General features: G+C 42.6%; 1 protein-coding gene and 1 long non-coding RNA gene across 2 annotated transcripts in view; one reads left to right on the forward strand and one right to left on the reverse strand.

Annotated features, from left to right (window-relative positions):
* The window catches only part of cdh13 (cadherin 13, H-cadherin (heart)), a 1,114,993-nt gene that overhangs the window by 286,749 nt on the left and 815,589 nt on the right, over nt 1-12,655 (forward strand). The window lies entirely within an intron of this gene.
* Nucleotides 4,857-9,476, reverse strand: LOC140740799 (uncharacterized). The gene is made up of 3 exons (XR_012101934.1): nt 7,959-9,476; nt 6,704-6,773; nt 4,857-5,297 (listed from the first exon to the last, which is right to left on the reverse strand). It is a non-coding gene; the product is annotated as an uncharacterized lncRNA (long non-coding RNA).

Consider the following 12,655-nt stretch of genomic DNA (forward strand, 5'->3'; position numbering starts at 1 on the left):
TGTCATCCTTCTTCTGGAAATGTGGCTTCCCCTCTGCCATTGTTAATACAGCCCTTACAGATATTTCTTCCACTTGTTTGCATGTCTCCTCTTATTTCCACCCACCACAAACCCCAAGCAGAACCGAGTGTGCCTGCTCCTCATCTATCACCCAAGCATACTCTCTCTTCATTCAACAATTTATCCTCCAATATTTCTGCTTGCTCTAACAGGATTCCAGTGCCAGTCACATCTTCACCCTCTTCCTCTCTGTGCTTTCCACAGAGACTACTTTCTTCACAGCTTTCTGGTCTGCTCGTCCCTCTCTGTTCCCCCCTGCGCAGTGTAACTCTTGTTCCTCCTCCTGCTCCCCCACCACCTGCCAGCAACCTAAATAGCCCTTCCGAGTGAGGCAGTGGGTCCCTCACACTTCTACCTACCTAACCTTTTGCAACCAGTGTTTGGGATATGGCCTTCTCTAAATTAGCGACGCCACGCATAGACTGGAGCAATGCCTACAGCAGCCATCTTAAACTTCCGGTTGCAGGTCATTTCATCCCTCGCTCTCTCTCCCACACTATTCTGTATATCCTTGGCCTTCTCTATTACTTCAGTTTCAGTTATCTCAACCCTCTGTGTTCTCCTTCAGCATGCAATCATCTGTTCACGTAGATTTCTTCTCCCTTTGTACTCCTTTCCATTCCCTCTCCCCGCTTGGCTCTATTTGTTCTTCATATTTTTCCCATCTGAATCCATCTATCTATTACCAGCCTCTTCCCCCTCCCCCCAACCCCTATCAGCCCCACATACTGCTATATACTGGTAATCTTTCCCTCTCTCTCAGTCTTGAAGGGTTTCAACCTGAAACGTCAACTTGCATTGATGTTTGATCCATCCCTTCTTCCAATGGTCTGCTTTTTGTTCCATCTAAAGTCTCTTTTGTCTTCAAGCTAACACGTGTGCTCTTTTCCCGCCATGTACCGAACTACTTAATGATAGATAGACTCATCATCCAGTACATTTCTAAGCTCGCACAGGCAAAAGTAGAGCTCAAAGCACCTCCTGTTGACCATCGGAGAACAGTCTTGTGACAGCTGAAAGCAGATTGTGCTATGTTCTTGCTTGATTGAAGATTATTGTGAGCAGTTTTGGGCATCTTATCTAAGAATTGATGTGCTGACATTGGAGAAGGTCAAGAGGAGGGCACGAGAATGATCCTGGGAATGAAAGAGTTAATGGTGAGGAGCGTTTGATGGCTCTGGACCTGTACTCGCTACAGTTCGTATGAATGGGGGGGGGGATATCATTGAAACCAATCGATATTGAAAGAACAGGAAGAGGATACTTACCACAGGTGGAGAGTCTAGGAACAGAGGTCACAGGCTTGGTATGAAAGAACATCCCTTTAGAACAGAGATGAGAAGAAATTTCTTTAGCCAGAGGGTGGTGAATCTGTGAAATTCATTGCCACAGGTGGCTGTGGAGGCCAAGTCACTGGGTATATATAAAGGGAATGCTGATAGTTTCTTGATCAGTAAGAGTATCAAAGATTACAGGGAGAAGACAAGAGGATAGGATTGAGAGGGATAATACATCAGCCATGATGGATTAGCAGAGCAGAATCAATGGGCCTAAGGCCTAATTCTGCTCCTATTTCTTCCTGTCTCATGGTCTTCTGAAGAGTTATTGAGTGGGTTGGCTGAGAATTGACTGCAGACCTCAAGTACAGAGTGTACTATAATTGACTGGCATTCCTTGGTGCTGAACTTGGCTTGATGAGTTCCAATGAGTACCTCCGTGATTCATTGTTGGAGGCATTGGGAGGCAAGGCAGAGCTGCTGGATATTTCATTGCACCTTTGTATCAGTTGTGAAATTCTCTCCTTTCTGACAGTTCCATGGTGGACATTCCAGGTATTGCTACAGCCTGGATGCAGTGTGGAGAGTGCATTTAAGAGATAATGCTGTCCTACCAACCACTGTTGCACAATGAAATGACAGGAGTGGTGCTGATTTAAGCTGCTACCATAAAACACCCTGGCGCTATTAGTTTTCACCAATTTCATGCTTATTTTTAGAGACCCAATTTTCTTTTAGTGTTAATTGCAACAATTTATTAACATACGCACACACACACACACACACAAAATGCTGGAGGAACTCAGCATGTCAGGCAGCATTAATGGAGAGAAATAAACAGTCAACATTTCAGGCTGAGACGCTTCATCAGGAATCTGATATAGGATCTCGGACTAAAACATCGACCATTGTTTCCTGTCCATAGATGCTGCCTGACATGCTGAGTTCCTCTGGCATTTTATGTGTTGCTCTGGATTTCAAGCATCTGCAGAATTTCTTGTGTTTATAACTTATTAATGCACCAGAAATAATTACAATCCAATTTCATGGTATGTATTTTTAAATTTAATTTAAAGTAGATTATTTTTGATCTAATCTATACATATTTAGATCCTAGCCTATTCAAAGCTCCTTTGGGCTCTCTCCTATGCATTTTCAATGACTAATTGAAAATTAATTGTTATAATAAATATTGTAGGGAATGTTTCTGGCTTACACATAATTGCGCTTCGATGCACTTTTAACACTTCCCTTATCAATGGACTGGGACACATTCACAGCTTCCTGGAAGATCATCAGGATCTTGCAGTGTTGCGATGTAGTACCCCCTCCTGTGTTTCTGCAACTGCTCACTGCAAAATGGAACTCGGGAATGGGTTAAGTGTCCAGTGTCTGAAACCTGAATTCTTATTCTGCTCCAGAATCGGATATCTACAGAGCATTCTGTAACTTACTGACCTGAGGGTCTGTCCCCACAGTGTATAAGGCCAAATAGCTTGAAGCCAGCCATAGCTGGCATATGCAGCACCAGTGTTAATTTGAATAGAACTGTCAAAACAGTAAGCTTAATTAACATTTTATTTTGGTTTATATACATTTCTAATTAATTAATAGCAGTATCATATGCTTTTAGATATATTATCACTTAACATTTTTCAATCCTATTATTTATTTCTAAGAGGCTGTTTCTGAATGCTTTTTATCAGCAGAGCTGTGCGCCACCCGTCAAGGTCGGCCTGTCGGTATATCCTTCCTTCCCAGTCTAGACGTTGCTCCTGACTCACTGCATATTATTCTACTTGGAGATATAACATGTCCTCTGGTTGATGAACCCACGCCACCCGATTACACATATGTCACCAATTAACCTACAGACCCTTACATCTTTGGAATGCCTGTATGTACCTGGCTGTGTGCTTAGAACCCTTCTCTGCTCGCTTTCTACTGTGATGCTAAGCACAGCCCTAAAGCCATGTTTAAGTTTGTTAAACCATATAAAAACGTAATGATGAAGCAGCATATAAGAGGGAGATTGAAAATCTCGCTGAGTGGTGCAACAAGTACCTCTTACTCAATGTCAGTAAGACCGAGGAGCCGATCATTAACTTTAGGAGGAGCAAACTTGAGTCTCTCCTCAATGGGGTATCAGAAGTGGAGAGGATCAGCAACTTTAAATTCCTCAGTGTTATCATTTCAGGGGATCTGTCCTGTGTCCATTATGAAGAAAGCATGGCAGCAGTTCTACTTTCTTAGAAGTTTGCAAAGATTTGGCACGTTATCTAAAATCCTGACAAACTTCTATAGATATGTGGTGGAGAATATATTGACTGGCTGCACAATAGCCTGGTGTGGAAACACCAATGCCCTTGAATGGAAAAGGCTAAAGAATGTAGTGGTTAAGGCCCAGTATATCATGGGTAAGGTCCTCCCCAGCACTGAGTATATTTACATAGAGCACTGTTGCAGGAAAGCAGCATCTATTATCAAGGGCCCCCACCATCCAGGCCATGCTGTCTTCTGTTGCTGTCATTTGGAAGGAGGTAGAGGAGCCTCTGGACTTACACCACCAGGTTAAGGAACAGTTTTTACCCCTCAACCATCCGGCTCTTGAACCAGAGGGGTAACTCTGGTCTGGAGCGGCATGGCAGTGTAGTGGTTAGCGCTACGCTTTACAATACAAGCCACCTGGGTTAAATTCCCACTGCGGCTTGTAAGGAGTTTGTAAATTCTTCTTGTGACCACGTGGGTTTTCTCTGGGTGCTTCAGTTTCCTTCCACAGTCTGCTTGGTAGGTTAATTGGTTTTGGTAAATTGTCCTGTGATTAGTCTATGATCTGGGGAAATGTTGGGCAGCGAGGCTTAAAGGACTGGAAGGGCCTATTCCACGATGTGGATCAAGAAATGAATAAATATACTTCCCTCATCTTCACCTACCCCATCACTGAACTGTACCTAAGACCTATGGACTCACTTTCAACGACTCTTCAACTCATGTTGTTGATAATTATTGCTTATTTATTATTATTTTTTTCTCTCTATTGTATTCTTACAGTTTGTTGACATTTACTCATTAGGTATATCCTGGTCTCTCATTGGTTCTGTTGTGTTTCTTGGATTTACTGTAAATGCCCACAAGAAAAAGAATCTGAGGGTTGTTTATAGTGACAAATATGTGCTTTGATAATAAATTTACTTTGTACTTTGAACTTTGTAGACCAGAGAACCTGAAGGAAACCCACATGGTTTCAGGGAGAATAGACGGCGGAAAGAATTGAATCCCAGTCACTGGTGCTTTAATGGTGTTACGCTAACTGCTACTCTTTCCTGCCACCCCATAATTATGAAATAATAGCAAGATTCAACATTCAAGATTGATTAATGCTATTTCCTGTTCGCAAGTGTGAGGAGAATGAAATAATTTTTACTCCGGATCCGATGTAGCACAAAAAAAAAGCCACACAAGATGAAGAACACAGTAATAATTACAATAAAACACACAATAAATATAAATACATAATACACTTGTAAATATTGATTGTATTTTCATAAAATGATGCAAGAGGTGACAGATGGGAAATAATAAAGTACTGGTGGAGGTGTTGATCAGCCTTATTGCTTGGGGAAAGCAACATTTTTTGAGACTGGTGGTCTTAGCATGGATGCTATGTAGTCTCCACCTTGATGGGCAATGGACGAACTGTCCATGAGCCAGTCTATGGTGGGATCCTTCTTGATGTCATTGGCCCTTTTATGGCACCTTTCTGTATATGTCCTTGATGTCCTTGATGTAGGCTGGTGCCAGTGATGCGTTGGGAAGTTTTGACTACCTGCTGTGGAGCCTTCCTGTCTGCCGCAGTGCAATTTCCGTGCCAAGTGGTGATGCAGCTTGTTAGGATGCTCTAGTCCCTTCTGTAGATGACATGAGAGTGGACGTGCAAAGCCCAGCTCTCTTCAGTCTGCCCTGAAAGCAGAGATGTGGGTGAGCTTTCCTGACTGTGTAGGATGTGTTCTGTGAGCATGAGGTGTGTGAAATGTTCACTCCCAGGAGTTTGAAACTATTTGCAATTTCCACTGCTGTGCTGCCGATGTAAAGGGGGGGGGGTGAGTTTGTGTGTCCTCCTGAAGTCAATAACCTCACCTTTGTCTTATTGATATTGAAGAAGAGGTCATTTGCCTGGCACCAGGCCTCGAGCTCTTCTGCCTTCACTCAGTAGGCTGTGTCATCATTGTTGGTGATGAGCCCTGTCATTGTTGTGTCATCAGCAGACTTGACAATGTGATTGCTCGTGTGATTGTCCCTGCGGTCATGTGCGAACGGAGTGTACAGCAGTGGGCTCAGCACACAGCCCTGGGGGTGGGGGACACCCATGTTGAATATGATGTGGTGGTGCATCCTTTTGGTCTGAGGTCTGGGGTGTTTGAGAAGAGATGCTGACAGCACATTGGAGTGGTTACAAAAATTGGAGTTGGAAAAGACGATGACCACGAGGTGAGATCTGGCACCATCACAGATTGACACTTGGTGGCTACCTAATAGAGAGTACTTGATTCCATTGTAATGTAACATTTTTCACTTCTCTCCCTCAGCACTGTACTGTTTAAAAGTAAGATTAATGACTAGGTGCCAGATTTTACATTACAATGGAATCAAGTACTAAGTAGCCACCAAATGCCAAATTAGTATCATTTTTGTTGGATATTTAGTGCTGTTGTGTCTGTCTGTTCTAAATACAAATGCAGCCTGGCTGATATCCATATTGCAGAAGTAGACATCAGGTGTGAAAACCACTTCAACTCGTCCACTTTTTGTCCGGAACCTTGGTTTCTGTTATTGATCTTGCTCTGAAGTTGCAATGCAGAACTAAGGTTTTGGGATAAAAATGGTCTGCATTACTTTTAGAAACTGGATTGGTGGTGTGAGCAGCTGACAGGTCCAATTAAGTGGCATCATTAGGGGTGGGGAGTAGAGTGGTGGAAATCAGAGTCTTACGGTTTGGAAGAAGACAGATTTTGTAGCCTGGGAGAAATACACAGCAGGACAACAAATACTTCTTTGGGTCTTTAATTCCTTTATCTGTTTTAGATGCTTTAATGCAGAAAGAGGGGATCAAAATAAAAACAACAAACTGAAATTAAAAAGACACAGTTCTTGCGTTACAATCTCAGCTTAATTTCAGTCCACACCACTGTATCAACTAGTCATGTATGCAGTATGAAAATAAATAAACAAAATTCACAAAACCAATATTGAAGTGGCAATTCTAAAAATCAATACAAATAATATTAGAATCCCACCAACCTTGTGCCCTATACATAACATCAAAAATATGAATAAATCATCTCATCTTAACTGAGATGTATACTCACCTTGGCACACAGGTGCTTAACTTCCAAACACATATAGGCTAGACGCTGAAATGCGTTCTCCTCGCTCATCCTACGTGAACAGAGATTAACACATTCACATTGGGTCATGAAACAGCAAAATAAGACAAAACTAAACCTTAACAAAAAAACATTTACAATATATTGCCCTCTTGTTAAATTACTAGAATGATGAACCTACTAGACCGATAAGGAACTTCGCACAACCATGCTATCCAGTGCTGATACCTTACTCGTGAAAATCTAAAGCATCCACATGTAAAACATGTAAAGTTACCGATATTCTAAATTTACAAACAAGTACAAATGAATTTACATGGATATTATCAAATATTATTCACCTTTCCTTGCCATATCTGGGAAAAGCACTCAACGTTCTTTCTAGAACTTTGTAACTCTTCTTTCTACTCCACACATGCATAATGATGTCAACATTTTCTCTTAAAGACACAGGTAGCTATTTTACTTTTCCAAGGGTGAATACATAAATACATACCTTTAACAATAAATAATGATACTCAATGGTCACCGGAATCATTGGGGCAAAGCAGTCATGGAGTTGAGGTGGTCAGCAACCAGATCAGTGTGTACTTGGGGGAAGGGGTCAAGAAGATATTGATAGGTAATTCAATATTCAGACAAATGTGTTGGTCTGGAAGATGTCATGGTGGTCTGCAAGCCAGATTAATCTGTAGGAGGAGGCAGCAATGAGCACTGTATCCCAAAGGGTTACAGAGCTTAGATCAGTTTGTTGCTTAAAGGGAGATGATTGCATTTTTGAACGATTGGGAAATTGAGCGTTAAGTGGAGTTGACTCAGAAAAGGAGTTGAAGCCTGGGGCACATGAGCTATGATTGTATTGGAAAACCAGACAGGGTTGAGGAGTCAGATGGCTCACCCCTGTTTCTATTTTTGCTCGTGTTCTTGTCCTATGTGATGTGCTCCAAGTTCTCCTGCAATGTTCCATGAGGTTTATTGTGCATGGAATGGAATCGCTTGGTGCGGCCCCAATGTGGAGTTTGCATTAAGGTGGAAAGGTAACTGAATCCCACAGGTACTTAATTGCATTTCTGAAGGGACACTAAAAAAGCACTGCAGTGGCTGTATTGTGTTTCGCTGCACCAGAAAATATTTTTCAATTGCATAATACAGAAATATAGCCTTTTGCAATTTTAATTCCTTAGCACTTGAACTTTCAAATCACATTAGGCATTGGGAAAACAAAGTCAATACTCACGAGTCTCTGAAATGCCTTTCTATCATTGCTGCTGTGTGCACAACCAGGTTAAGCTCCTGACACTCTATTAGATGGAAATACCATTCTGACATTGAGACTGGTCTGTTAATGAATGAACAAAGAATTCTGTGAAACTATAGACTTAAGTGCTGCAGTCATGTCAATGTTGTTACTTTTGCCTAATTACCTTCCACCAGAAGCTGTAACATTTGATTTACTGCCTTTCTCTGTACTGCTTAACACATTTCAACCTTGCTGGTCAATTTAATAGCAAAGACGTGTGGGAGATCACTGGCCTTGGCTTATAGTGATATGAGAAAAAGAAAACTGTGTCTGTGTTGGTTTTAAGTTAAATAGAATAATAGAACTCAGTTCTATTCGAAATTAGAACTGTCATCTTTCATGCCAATGTGGTTGCAAATCTCACCAGAGATGAATTTTGTGTGTGACACTATCAATGTTGTCATTTGTGTGAGATTTACACATGAAAAATGGTGTCAAGAAGAACCAGAATTGAGCATAAATAATGAGGTGACAAAATGCATCTTGACATCCTCCTAAACTTCCGATTAATTACATTGGAGTTGTTATAATTAACGTTAGAGATTAATTGAACGTACCGGCACAGAACATATTTTAATGCTCTTCTGTGTGTGTATAAATAAGCACGCACACTTTTCAAATGCAATAACTTACTTATAAGCTATTATGCTGTGATTAATCTTTAAAAATCCTTTGTCACATCCTAATTTAAAATATTAAAACATTAAAAATGGTGGGCTAGCTTTGTACAATTCATTTTCCACTTATTTTTAAAAGAAGTGAGATCACATCTGTCTCAAAGAAATACTGTGCGTCTTTGAAAGGTAACACTTCAAATGGTACTCCAGACATTAAGATACATTTTGGGTAATCTTTTGCTAAAATGTAGAATGTAACTGACATCGACTCTCCAGGCCAGCATGTGAAGAGGAAAATAAAAATGCAGATGTTTTAACACATTGGTGTCACTTGTTCTAGACCTTTTGATTCACAATTTGCTTCTTGTGCAGGAAAGTTGGTCCCTAAATATTTTTGACACTTGACATATGCAGCACATAATTTCAGACAACAGGATTAACAAAAAGAGCCGAATAACACATTTGTTAAATTGTACTTTTGTGCAAAATAATATTAAAGTACTTTGGAACCAAATGAATAACTGCATCTATTACTGTCGTGGTTTCTTGCAATAACCAGGAGACGCAGAAGATTCTTTTAAGCTTTAATTTGCAAACCAAAGCTGAGAGAGTCACTGATTGTCCGCCGAACCTTGTACACAGCATTCTTTATAGCAATTCTTCTAGTTCAGGTACATTAACATATCCAATCACTCTAAAGCAGCATATCACCAAGAAATCACCTCCTGACCTGCCACTATTATCTTTACCCAATTAGTCTAATTCTGTCGTACAAAAAAGCTGGATGAACTCAGCAGGTCGAGCAGCATCCATTGAAAGAAGCAGTCAACGTTTCAGGTCGAGATCCTTCGTCAGGACTAAAGAAGGAGGGGGCAGGGGCCCTATAAAGAAGGTGGGAGGAGGGTGGAAAACGAATCAGAGGAAAGATCAATCTCCTTCACATTCCCATTCAGATATGTCCATACATGGCCTCCTCTACTGCCATGATGAGGCCAAACTTCGGTTGGAGGAACAACATCTCATATACCGTCTGGGTAGTCTCCAGCCCCTTGGTATGAACATCGAATTCTCCAACTTCCGGTAATTCCCTCCCTCTCCCTTCCCCCATCCCACCTTCACTCTGTCTCCTCTTCTAGTTGCCTATTACCTCTCATGACTCTGCCTTCTTCTACTACCCATAGTGTTTTCCCCTTAGATTCCTTCTTCACCTCTCCTGCCTATCCCCTCCCTGCTTCCCCTCCCCACCCCTTGATCTTTCCTCTGATTGGTTTTCCACCCTCCCCCCACCTTCTTTATAGGGCCCCTGCCCCTCCTTCTTTAGTCCTGACGAAGGGTCTCGACCTGAAACGTTGACTGCTTCTTTCAACGGATGCTGCCCGATCTGCTGAGTTCATCCAGCTTTTTTGTACGTCTTGATTTGACCACAGCATCTGCAGTGTACTTTGTGTAGTCTAATTCTGTCTCAGTTTACATTTCAGGCCATGTGTTCCCCGTCCCTGGCCACAGTTATCTCTCAATTAGCCTTCTATTAACATACCATGGCCTGTTTTATCATCTTGTCTGCCACCATTATCTTTTCACTAGCTAAGCCATCCCATAGTATATAGGTTACATTTCAGCTAATTACACTCCTGCTAATAATACATAGATGTTTTCCATAGTATATACCTAAGAATACAATGTATCTAGTAAAATAATGCATAGTAAATACCCAGTAGTCGTGGTTATATAGTGAATGCTGCTAATGCCATTTCATAGTATATGTTTCCCAATATAGTCCCCCCTTTGAGACCCACAGGGTCTCACACAGAGAGAGAGAAGACTAAGAGTCCATGCACAAAAGCCAAAGTAAAGTCCAGTATTTACTCCCAAACCTTGGGTCAAACTATAATTTCCCGTACCCGGAGCTCAAAGTATTCTTTCTCTGTCACCCTAGGCTGCTGAGCCAAAAACCTGTCCCTTCGTATCTGAGACAGGAAAAAAGACTCATGAGCCTTTACAGTCTAGTGTCCACATCATTAGCACCCTCCGGTTCAGCTGGAGCGTTGCGCAGACTGCAGCAGTACATCATCGGTGTTTCTCCTTGTTTGGGGCTCGACTCAACAATTTCCAGGAGCATCGGGAATCGTTTTGCTGCCGCACGCACTACAAGAGACTTGAGACATGGAAGAAAACAGCACAGAATAATCGCACAGCTCAACAGCACAATACTTGCAGTTATTGCTATTTTGGTCAGCCACGCTCCCCATCCCCCTAATCTGCGGTCTAACCAGTCAAACAACTGAAGTCCAAACCCTGCATTCTGTCTGACCTCCTTCCTCAAGTTCTTCAGTTTATTCATTGCTCTGGTGAATGACCCCTCCGGGCTAGTATTGTTTGGTATAAAAGTACAGCATTGTTCTCCAAACATTACACAAACTCCTCCTTTCTCCACCAACAGCCAGTCTAATACCTGTCTATTTTGCCACGTCATTCTACTAGTTGCATCCAGCTGCTGCCCTAAGGCCTCCAGCGCATCATCGATGTAGTTAATGAATCTCTGCTGATTGTAATATATATAATTTATCTACTCAACCTTTTTGCTAATCCCTATTACGGGTATAATTGCTTCCCAGCCAGCAGCAATCTCGTTCCTTGCCTTAATCTCATTAGGTATACCTCTCGGCAGTCCTATATTGTCAATCCAAATCATCAAGTCAGGTTCATATTTCCTCCTCTTCTGTCGTAGTGTCTGCTGCTCCGGGGTGTCAAATTGTACTGTACTTCAGGGGATACTATAACTTCTTGAACCAACAAAACCCTCGTACATGTACCTGCCCAGCCGAGGGGAAGCGTGGATCTTAGACCTTCCTCCTTTCCACACAGCCATCAGGTGTCCGCTAATGGGATGGTCTGGGTGTCCAACGCACCTTCGGGTGGAGGGGTATCTCCTGTGTGTCAACCCGGGGTTACATCCCAAGTTCGAACGCAGTTGCCTCTAAAATGGCCAACCGCAAGCACACCCGTTCGCGTGAAGCATTCATAACTAAAATGATCCTGCATTATAAACTTCCCTTCTGGGAGTGTCTGGTTTCTTTTATTTATAGCCCATGGTCTGCTGTAGTGGCAGTTATAGGCAAGCTGGCTAAGCTGCGAGGAAGCTTGGTATAGCATACACCAGTAAGGGCACATTGGTGCGTTGGCCACACACTTCTGATAACAGGGACCTGTTCTGCCACGGAGCCTCATGGTGCACGCCTTGGCTACATCTGCTCACATTGCTCCGTATTCTTCTTCCGCCACTGCGTGCAGGTGGAGGAGTTATAAGGCATGGGGACTACCAGCTGCGTGGGCCTTGCCCCTGAGCACAGTAAACAATTCTGTACCTCATCATCCCTGCCCTGTAACTTGCCCATTGGTACCGCGTGTTCTGTTGTCTTGGTAAGGCGGTAACTGTTATGTTCCTCTTATTTCTTTCTGTTAGGCTCTGTGGGGTCCTAATAGTCCCATGCCACATCTGCCAAATTAACGGTTTCCAAATCTGCACAGGAGTATGCGGGTGTAGCATCCCAAGGGGCGAGAATGGTCGTTCCCAAGTCGTCCCCACCATTTGAAGAAGCACTACTATCCAGAACCCCATCCTTAGGGTCTTCAGGCCTGTCCTCGAAATCAATAAACCTCCCTTACTATTTGGTCAAACTCCTGAGGTGCAGTGTCAGCTTCTTGTTCCTCTTGTCTGTCTCTTGCTACCCGTTCCTCCTCACCACTTACCTCTGGCTCCACACCTGGCTGTACCTGCAAGACTGCTCTAGTGCAATGATTTAGATGGTGCCAGGTGGAGCATCCCTCTACCTGAACTGCGGTGGCCGATGCCTTGGTTACCGTAAAGGGCCCTTCCCTTCTTGTTTCGTTCCACTTCCTTCGAAAGGCTTGCACATAGACCTGATGATCTGGTTTGATTGGTCCTTCCCCTTGAACAGTCTCCGGCTCTTTCTGTTTTCCTGTGCATAGATAGACTTGTGTATCATAGTTAGTTGC

The sequence above is a fragment of the Hemitrygon akajei genome, chromosome 17 (genome assembly GCF_048418815.1).
Source record: "Hemitrygon akajei chromosome 17, sHemAka1.3, whole genome shotgun sequence".
Lineage (NCBI taxonomy): Eukaryota > Metazoa > Chordata > Chondrichthyes > Myliobatiformes > Dasyatidae > Hemitrygon > Hemitrygon akajei.